This window comes from Pinus tabuliformis, chromosome 4_1 (genome assembly GCF_031772625.1).
Source record: "Pinus tabuliformis cultivar Carrire ecotype Pingquan chromosome 4_1, CPIR1, whole genome shotgun sequence".
In the NCBI taxonomy this organism is placed as follows: domain Eukaryota; kingdom Viridiplantae; phylum Streptophyta; class Pinopsida; order Pinales; family Pinaceae; genus Pinus; species Pinus tabuliformis.
This window is the reverse complement of record NC_142303.1, coordinates 83,794,227-83,804,074: the sequence shown is the minus strand read 5'-3', so window position 1 is coordinate 83,804,074 and position 9,848 is coordinate 83,794,227.

Here is a 9,848-nt window from a genome sequence, read left to right as displayed (position 1 = left end):
CTAAAGCAGACAACCTGTACATTCCAATGTTAGGCAATGGAACATCTTGCTGCAAAATAATAGCATGTACTATTTCCTTTTTGGATGGTAGACCTTTAGGTTCCTGAAACAAGACATCATACTCTGAAACAATATTTTCTATATCAGCTTGTTGCTTAGCATTACAACCCTCAAATACATTGGTTTGATCAGGTTTATTTTCTTTTACAACCATTAGTAAGAATTGTTTGCATGAATTTATCATTATTTTCATCTGCCCTGAGTTTATGAGAGTATAATTATTCTTGAGCTTGTGAGCTCTTACAAAGTATTCAATTCCATCTTTAACAAGTAGATACTTGTTCTCAGCCCTATAGAAAATAGCCTTTCTATCATACAAGTAAGGACTCCCTAAAATAATTCCACATATATCCAAAGGAATTATGTCTAACTCAACCTCATCTACAAATGCTGACCCAAAAGAAAACTTGAGTTTGCACTGTCTAGTCACTTGTAGTTGTGCTTTATCATTTAACCATCCTAATGTGTATGGTTTCTTGTGAGGTGTAGTTTCTAATCCCAATTTCTTTACAATTGCTTCAGAAATCAAATTTACTTGTGAGCCACTATCAAACAAAGTCTCAATATTTTGATGTTTGGAAACAAATCGAATATGGAAAAGCTCATGTCTTTTTCTCTCATGTTTTTCATCAATAACAGATTGAGAAGAATTACTAGTAGATGCTTCAGAATTCTTACCTTTTATACCTATGGCTGCAATGATTGTTTCATCCCCCGAGTCTGACCCCAAATATTTCTGAATAGTTGCAACAATCTTCTTCTTCTTGCCCTCAGACTTCTTAGGTCTCTTCTCTGGGTGCAGAATCCAATAGTGCTCATCATCATGCCCATCCTTTTTATAGTGAGTGCATGAAGCTTTGCCTTTCTGTCCAGTGTTAGCCTTCCTTGCTTTCCGCTTCTGCTTTCTTTTCTCCTTGCTCTTGCTTGCAGTGGGTTGGGGTGGTCCCCCAACTTCTGGATTTCCATTCTTTCCTCTAGCCTCTAGATGAGTAGCTTGTATAGATACCTCTTCTATACTAGTGGGATTAAACATGAGGATGGTATGCCTCATGTAGCTGTGTAGAACACCAATGTACTTCAAAAGAGTCTCTGGTGAGTCTAATGAGATCCCTAGAATCAATGCTCTCTTTCTAAATTCTTGAGTGTACCCTTGCACACTTTGCCCTTTCAACCGCCGAAGAGTTTGCCAACTCATCATGGCTTGTTGCATGTAGGCCAATGGATAGAATTGCTTCTTGATGGTAGAAACAAATTCACTCCAGACAAAGATAGTCTTACCAAGTACTTTCATGTTAGCTTGGGTTCTGACTTCCCACCAAACCAAGGCAGTGCCTCTTAGGCATAGGCTTGCTAGCTAAATTTTGCTCTTGTCTGAGTCGATGTTCTGCACTCTGTAATACACATCAATTTGTCTAATCCAATTCTCCAACTTTTAAGAATTTAGCTCTCCATCATATATAGGCAAGTCAAATTTAACATCTAGCTTGATCAAAGATGCTTTCTTAATATGAACGGGGCTATTAGAAGGTGTGAGAAAGTTTTCGACTTTCCCTTTTCCTTTTGAGTGGTCATGGGAATGAGACTCATCTTCTTCTTTGTCTTGTTTAGAACCTGATGAATCTTCATCCTTATGCTTTCTAAAGTCCCTATACATTTCTTCTACCATAGACTTCATAGCTAGGAAACTCTCTATGAATTGAGGGTCTGGCCCCACAGAACCTTCCTCTGACATTGTCTTCCAAGGATAGGCTCTCCCAATCTCAGGATTAGTTTCGACCAACTCTCCTTCTCCTAATTTGAGCTTTGATCTAGTGAGCATTCAACAACTAAAACAACACAAGCTTGTCTAACCTTACAACCTAAAGCTCTGATACCACTTGATCTGATAATCACTCAATGAGTGACCTCAGTTAAAGACTTATTAAATGAAGGTATTATGACTCATATGCTGGTGTGTCTAAGTTATTTAAGCAACGGATCGATTAGATTGCAAATACATAGACACTTAAAAATGGAAAACAACAGAGAAATATAGAAAGCAAATACAAGAACACAAGAAATTAATAAGGAGTTCACCCTATCCTCCAGGGCTACATCTCCGGTCCAGCTTCAGTGGTTGCCTTATTTTTATTGTGTCTTGAAGCAAAGAATTACAATGAAGGAGCTCAATATGAGTCTCCTGAAACAGATTGGCTTGGTAGGGTGGTTCTTGGATTCCCCAAACCACTAGAGTACACAGACTCTTTTCTTTGCCAGCTCTTTGACCTCTCTGGTCTGATAGATCTTCTCAGGGATGGATTGAGTCTCTCAAGCTCTCTGGTGCTCGACACTGCCTCTGGTCAGCTTGTCCCTCTGTCCTCTTTCTGCTTTTTTCCTTGCTGGTTCTTCTCTTCTTTGTCTTCTGTCTTTGGTGTTTTGTCTTTCGGTCCTAACTCCCTTGCCCACTTTCTGGTTTGTACATGGCTTTAAAGCCATTCGAGCTCATGGCGGTTCACTTCCTCTTTCACTCCTGTCAGATCACCTACTTGCAGATGTGCTTGGAGTTCCCTGTTTCGGCGCCATCATCAAGCTCTCAGGGATGGCCACTTTTCCTCCTGCGAACTGTGCCAACTTGCTTCGTCAGTTCAATTCTTCAATTACGTTGTGGAATGAGCCTTTCGCCACCTTGGTAGTCAAATCAGACCTTAAATTCTTCTAAATCGTAGCTTATTCCCTCGTTAAATCCGGTTTCTGTTGGGTCCCTATAATACTAGTGATTACCCCATTACTATTGTAGTTATACCCCTTATTTATATTGTTGTGCCCCTATTACCCCCATATTGTTATTTCTGTGCCCCATAGAATCCCTCTATTGTTATTTTTGTGGCTTTATATTATTATTGTTAGGTCGACTGGATTATATTGTGACTCCTTAGACTCCCATATATAGAAAGGAGGTTTTGTCATTTGTATCGTCCAAGAATTGTTCATTTATGTAATGTAAAGGAGGTTGCCCCCTCGAAGAGGCTGAATTCTAAGGCGTTGATCTTTCTTTTCTATCTTTTCTTGAGCTGGTTTCATAACATTTGGTATCAAAGCTTTGGATTCTAGGGTTTCGCTGCTCCAAACAGGTCATCGTGGCATTTTCACTATAACTTTTTTTCTGTGACGTTTCAGAAGTCGCAAAAAAAACACGTTTGAGAAGCAATCATGGTGAACCTTGGGTCCTAATTTCAGATATTTTCGCGCTATATATGCGGAGATATGCTCTGAAGAAGTTGGTCTTTTTGCAGACTCCTGAATTACATTCAAAACAGGTGACCTAGGGAAAATCGTCATAACTTTCTCTCTGGGGATCGGATTGAAATTTCATAAGAAGGTACAGAAAGAGGACAGACTATAGTTTCTTGTATATCTTTTTTAGAACCAAAGGTCGAAAATTGTACACGTGGCACTTCATACAAGTTCACTCTTCTGGAAAGGTCTATAATCAGGTCATTTTGGGAGATTGTGCATAACTCTTTCTTGGAGAATCCAATTTGGATCAGACTGGTGGCATTGGAAAGAGGACACAGAGAGCTACTACAGGTCACAATTTTAGAACTAGATGATTGGAAAGTACAGAGATACATCAGAGGCAATATCAAGCTCCTACAAAGTGAAAAAAGGTGTGTAGATTTTTTTAAATTTTTGCTTAAGCTTGGTTTGAAAATTTATTTTGAAGGAATTCAAAGGGCATAGTAGAGCATTATTATCGGTAACTGATGCCCCGAGGAAAGAAAATGCAAACACCTAGTAAGGAACCTGAAAGCTCTAGCATGACTCATGAAGAAGAGGAAGAAATGCAACATGATATATCAAAATTACAAGACCAAGTGCAACAACTGTCCCTTGCACAAAAAGGAACATAATCTAAGATGGATGGTTTAAAGAAAGATGTAGAAGCTAAGATGGATGGTTTAAAGAAAGGCATAGAAGCTAAAATGGATGGTATGGAAGCTAAGGTGAATGGCATGGACGCTAAAATTGATGGCATGGATGATAAGATGGAAGAATTGAAGATAAATATGAATAAGTTGCTACAAGAAATGGTCACTAAGGGTGAAAGAGTACTAAAGGAAACTCATGATGAGAACAAAAGAAATGTTAATCATGATTCCATAGACTCTAATGTTGGATCGAAGACTCACCATTTTCCAAAAATCGATATGAGGAAGTTTGATGGCAAGGATCCCGCCACATGGATATTACAGATGGAGCAATTCTTCGATCTCAATAATGTGCAAAACACACAAAAGGTACGTATGACAACTTTATATTTGGAACCAAATCAGTTTGTATGGTATCAATGGCTTTGTTCTCGTAAACAATTTATCACTTGGGCAATTTTTACGGAAGAATTGATAGCACATTATGAGGATACAAAAAGCAACACTTTTTTTAGCCAATTGATAAGTCTCAAACAAAAGGGTTCAATAATGGAGCACATTGAGGAGTTCCAAAAATTGAACATAAGGGTAAAAGATATTCCAGAGGAGCATAGGATTGATGTGTTCATAGGGTCTTTAAAGGATAATATCCAACATGATGTGCGCCTTTGGGAACCTGATTCATTAGAGAAGGCATTCAGGTTAGCAAGAAAAATGGAAAGCAAAATTATGGCAACTAGGAAGCATACCATTCACAACTATAAAGACGGAAGTGTTGTTGCCCATAGTCTTCCACAACCTACAAGGTTGACACCACAACAATTGGAAGAAAAAAGAGCAAAAGGGCTTTGTTACAATTGTGATAGCAAATACACAAAAGGTCATAAGTGTGCTGAGAAGAAATTATTCTACATAGATTGTGAAGAGGAAGAAGAAAAGGAGAAAGAAAGGTCAAAAGAAGAGGATATATTCCAAGAACAAAGCCTAGATGAAAAACAAATAAATCCGACCATATCTTGTAATGCATTGGCGGGAATTACCACTCCTCAAACCATCAAGATAGAAGGACAAATCAAGAAGAAAAAGGTAATAGTGTTGATTGATTCAGGAAGCACCCACAATTTTATTCATTGTAGGGTAGCAAAAGAATTGAATTGCTTCCTATATCCAGCACCAGAGTGTCAAGTGATGATTGCAAATGGAGGAACAATAAATTGTTCTGGAAAGTGCCATAATATCAAGCTATCCATGGGAGAATATGTATTGACTAGCCCAATGCTTTCCATTCCAATGGGAGGTGCTGATGTTGTACTAGGAGTCCAATGGCTACAATCCTTGGGTACAATAGCTTTTAATTTTCAAGAACTTTTCATGAAATTTTATGTGGAAGGAAAGGAAGTTGAATTAAGGGGTATTGCAGGGAAACCAGGAAAGATAATCAGCTCTAATGGCATGACAAAGCTTCTAAAAAAGGAGCAAAGAGGTGTAATTGCACAATTATGTTCGCTAGATGTTTCCACATTGGAATCATCTATTTCTCCAGATCTCCAAAAAGTCCTGGACAATCATTCCAAGGTATTTGAGACTCCCAAAGGTCTCCCACCTATGCGTGATCATGATCATGCTATTCATCTGATTCCAGGAAGTGTTCCTCCAAACATCAGGCCGTACAGATATCCCTATGTCCAAAAAAGTGAAATTGAACGTATGGTTGCAGAAATGCTAGAGGCTGGTATAATTCAACCGAGTCAAAGTTCTTTCTCAGCTCCAGTAGTATTGGTGCACAAGAAGGATGGATCATGGCGCATGTGTCCAGATTATAGGGAGCTCAACAAGCTCACTATTAAAGATAAGTTCCCCATTCCTGTCATTGATGAATTACTGGATGAATTGCATGGATCAATTTACTTCACCAAGTTGGATCTTCGTTCGGGATATCATCAAATCAGAATGAAGATTGAAGACATTCCGAAAACGGCATTTAGAACTCATGAGGGTCATTATGAATTTTTGGTCATGCCTTTTGGCCTTACCAATGCACCTTCAACATTTCAAAGTTTGATGAATTCAATTTTCAAACCATTCCTTAGAAAATTTGTGTTAGTATTTTTTGATGATATACTAATCTACAGCAAGTCTTGGAAGGATCATGTTGAACATGTTGACAGGGTGCTACAACTATTGGAGGAGAAACAATTATATGCAAAAAGATCCAAATGTTTCTTTGGAGTCCAGGAGGTGGAATATTTGGGTCATATTGTATCTCATGAAGGAGTTAAGGTAGACCCTAGCAAAATTAAAGCCATTAAGGAATGGAAAATCCCCACATCCATAAAGCATCTGCGAGGATTTCTTGGGTTGACAGGGTATTATCGCAAGTTCGTTAAGAATTATGGGAGAATAGCAGCACCTCTAACAACATTATTGAAGAAAGATTCATTTTCATGGACTCCGGAAGCAACAAAGGCCTTTAAACATCTTAAAGAGGCAATGTGCCAAGCACCGGTCTTAGCTACACCGGACTTCACAAAAACCTTTATTGTGGAATGTGATGCTTCAGGAAATGGAATTGGTGTTCTAATGCAAGATGAAAGACCCATTGCTTTTGAAAGTCGTCCAATCAAGGGAAAGTTTTTAAGCAAAGCTATTTATGAGAAGGAAATGTTGGCAATACTCCATGCACTTAAGAAATGGCGACCCTACCTAATGGGAAGACACTTCAAGGTAAAAATGGATCATGATAGCCTTAAATACTTTTTAGAACAAAGATTATCCTCTGAAGAGCAACAAAAGTGGGTCACAAAGATGTTGGGTTATGACTTTGAAATCATCTAAAAAAAGGGAAGCAAAATGTGGTGGCAGATGCACTCTCAAGAAAGGATGAGGATATGGAAGCATTGTTGTGTGCCATTTCTATTATCCAACCAGATTGGATAAACGAAGCAAAGGAGGAATGGAAGAATGACGAAGAAGTGTGGGCACTTATTCGAAAGCTACAACAAGATTCCAGTACTTCTGATACATTTAGCTGGCAAAATGATTCGTTATGGTACAAAGATCGCTTATACCTCTGTAAGAATTCCCAGCTAAAACAAAAGATTCTTATGGAATTGCACACTTCTCCCTTAGGAGGGCACTCAGGATTTTTAAAAACTTACCACAGGGTTAAGAAGGAATTTTTTGGGATGGCCTTAAATCAGATATTCAAAAGTTTGTGGCGGAATGTTTGGTTTGCCAACAAAATAAAGTTGAAACAATTAAGACACCGGGTCTATTACAACCTTTATCCATTCCAAGCCAACGTTGGGAGGAGGTTTCAATGGATTTTATCACAGGTTTACCCAAGTCTGAGGGAAAGAGTGTCATCATGGTGGTAGTTGACAGACTTACCAAGTATGCACACTTTTGTGCATTATCACATCCATTTAAAGCCAGTACAGTTTCTACTGCATTTATGGAAACAATTCAAAAGCTACATGGAAACCCAAAGATTATTGTAAGTGACAGAGATCCCATTTTCACTGGAAATTTTTGGAAAGAATTATTTTCTTGTCTTGGTACTCAGTTAGCTCATAGCTCATCTTATCATCCTCAATCTGATGGGAAAACTGAGATAGTAAACAAATGTTTGGAAGGATATCTTCGTTGCTTTGTATCTGATAAACAGACACAATGGGTCAAATGGTTGCCTCTGGCTGAATGGTGGTATAACACTTCCTTCCATACAGCAACAAAAATGACCCCATTTATGGCACTTTATGGGTACCAACCACCATCCATCACATCATATTTAAGAGAAAATTCTAAGGTTCAAGCAGTGGAACATCACATCGAACATCAACAACAAGTCCTCCAACTCTTAAAGGATAACCTCGTGTTGGCACAAAATAGAATGAAACAACAGGCAGATCAACATCGCAGTGAAAGAAGTTTTGATGTAGGTGATTGGGTATTCCTACGGCTACAACCATATAAGCAAATGTCCCTAAAGCAAGCTAAGAAGGATAATAAATTATCACCAAAGTATTATGGTCCGTACAAGGTGTTGCAAAAGATTGGTACTATGGCATACAAATTGGAGCTTCCTGCAGCTTCTCGATTGCACCCAGTTTTCCATGTTTCATGTTTAAAGAAGGTTATAGGCGACAAGCTCCCAGTTCAAACAATATTGCCAGAACTTGACGAGGAAGGAAAAACTATATTGGAACCAGAAGCAGTCACAGAAACAAGAACTCGACAGCTACGAAATCGATCAATTTCAGAGTATCTTATCAAGTGGAAGAACTTATTCGCTGAAGATTCCACATGGGAGGATGAGAATTTTATGCAAAAGTATCCAGAACTTCTCAAGCGTTGAGGACAACACTTTTTTGAAGGAGAGGGGCATGTTGGGTCCCTATAATACTAGTGATTATCCCATTACTATTGTAGTTATACCCCTTATTTATATTGTTGTGCCCCTATTACCCCTATATTGTTATTTCTGTGCCCCATAGAATCCCTCTATTGTTATTTTTGTGGCTTTATATTATTATTGTTAGGTCGGCTGGATTATATTGTGACTCCTTAGACTCCCATATATAGAAAGGAGGTTTTTTCATTTGTATCATCCAAGAATTGTTCATTTATGTAATGTAAAGGAGGTTGCCCCCTCGAAGAGGCTGAATTCTAAGGCGTTGATCTTTCTTTTCTATCTTTTCTTGAGCTGGTTTCGTAACAGTTTCTCCATCGGGCGTGATCTCAGCCATTAGATTTGGAGCCCCCAGATCCAACTCCATTCGCTCATCCCGCGCGATTGACTAGCTCGACCGTTAGTGCGCGATGAGCGGTGGTTTTCTCTTTCCTCCGTTTGCCACGCGTCGGGCGCTGAGTGGAATCGCTCCTTTTTTATGCAAACTGCTTACTGCCCATGGATTCCCCCGATCAATACCGCTGATTTTAGAGTGGGTCCCGCCTTTAGCGCTTAGCCTTTTGTCCCATAGTTTTCCCGGCTCCCACGTGACCGAGTGCTTGAGGCTTTTTCCATTTTGACGGTTTTCACCCAACAATGCACGAATAGTAATCACGCATCAAAATTTCCATTTGTTTCTCGATCCAAGCCTCCCAGGGGCTAATTTTACCTCCCTCATAGTCTCCATGGGCCTCGGTCAACGCGTTTTGACTGAGGTCCTCGTCGTTCCGCACTGGCTGCCACTGTCACTGGTTTAGAGGTGTTTTTGATCGCTGGTTTAAATTCTTTGAAGTCTGTCCCAACCTGGTACAACCATGGCTCTGCTAATCATTCTTTATGGATCCAATTCGGATCACCAATAATGTTGCAGTCTGCCTCAGTCGACCACTAGTCAAGGGGCTAATAATTGTGCTCGACTCCTGTGGGAACTAGACTTCGGGGTGGCCGCATCTTTACCCAGGGGATCCAGAATTCAGCAACACATACCAGTCACTCCTGGAAGAGAAACACGTTCCAAATTTTCACCTTCAAGATGCACTATTATGCCACCTAGGACACATATGTGTTCCTTCAAGTGAGTGTGCCAAGATGATTTGGGAGGCGCAATACAGTCGGATCATTGGACATTTCGGAGTAGATAAAACAATGGTGATATTACAGAGGTATTTTTATTGGCCAAAACTTCGTCAAGATGTTGGGAAGTGCATTAGATCCTACACTGCCTATGCCATTTCCAAACCAACCATCAAGAAGCATGGAAAATACTGTGTTTTCATGGTCGTCAACAGATTCTCTAAGATGGCCATCATGGAGGTCGTTAAGAAGAGTATCACAGTAGAGGCCACTGCTAAGATCTTCTTTAAGCGAGTGTGGGTACACTTTGCAATCCCATAGTCCATTGTATCATATCAGGACAATAGATTCCTAAG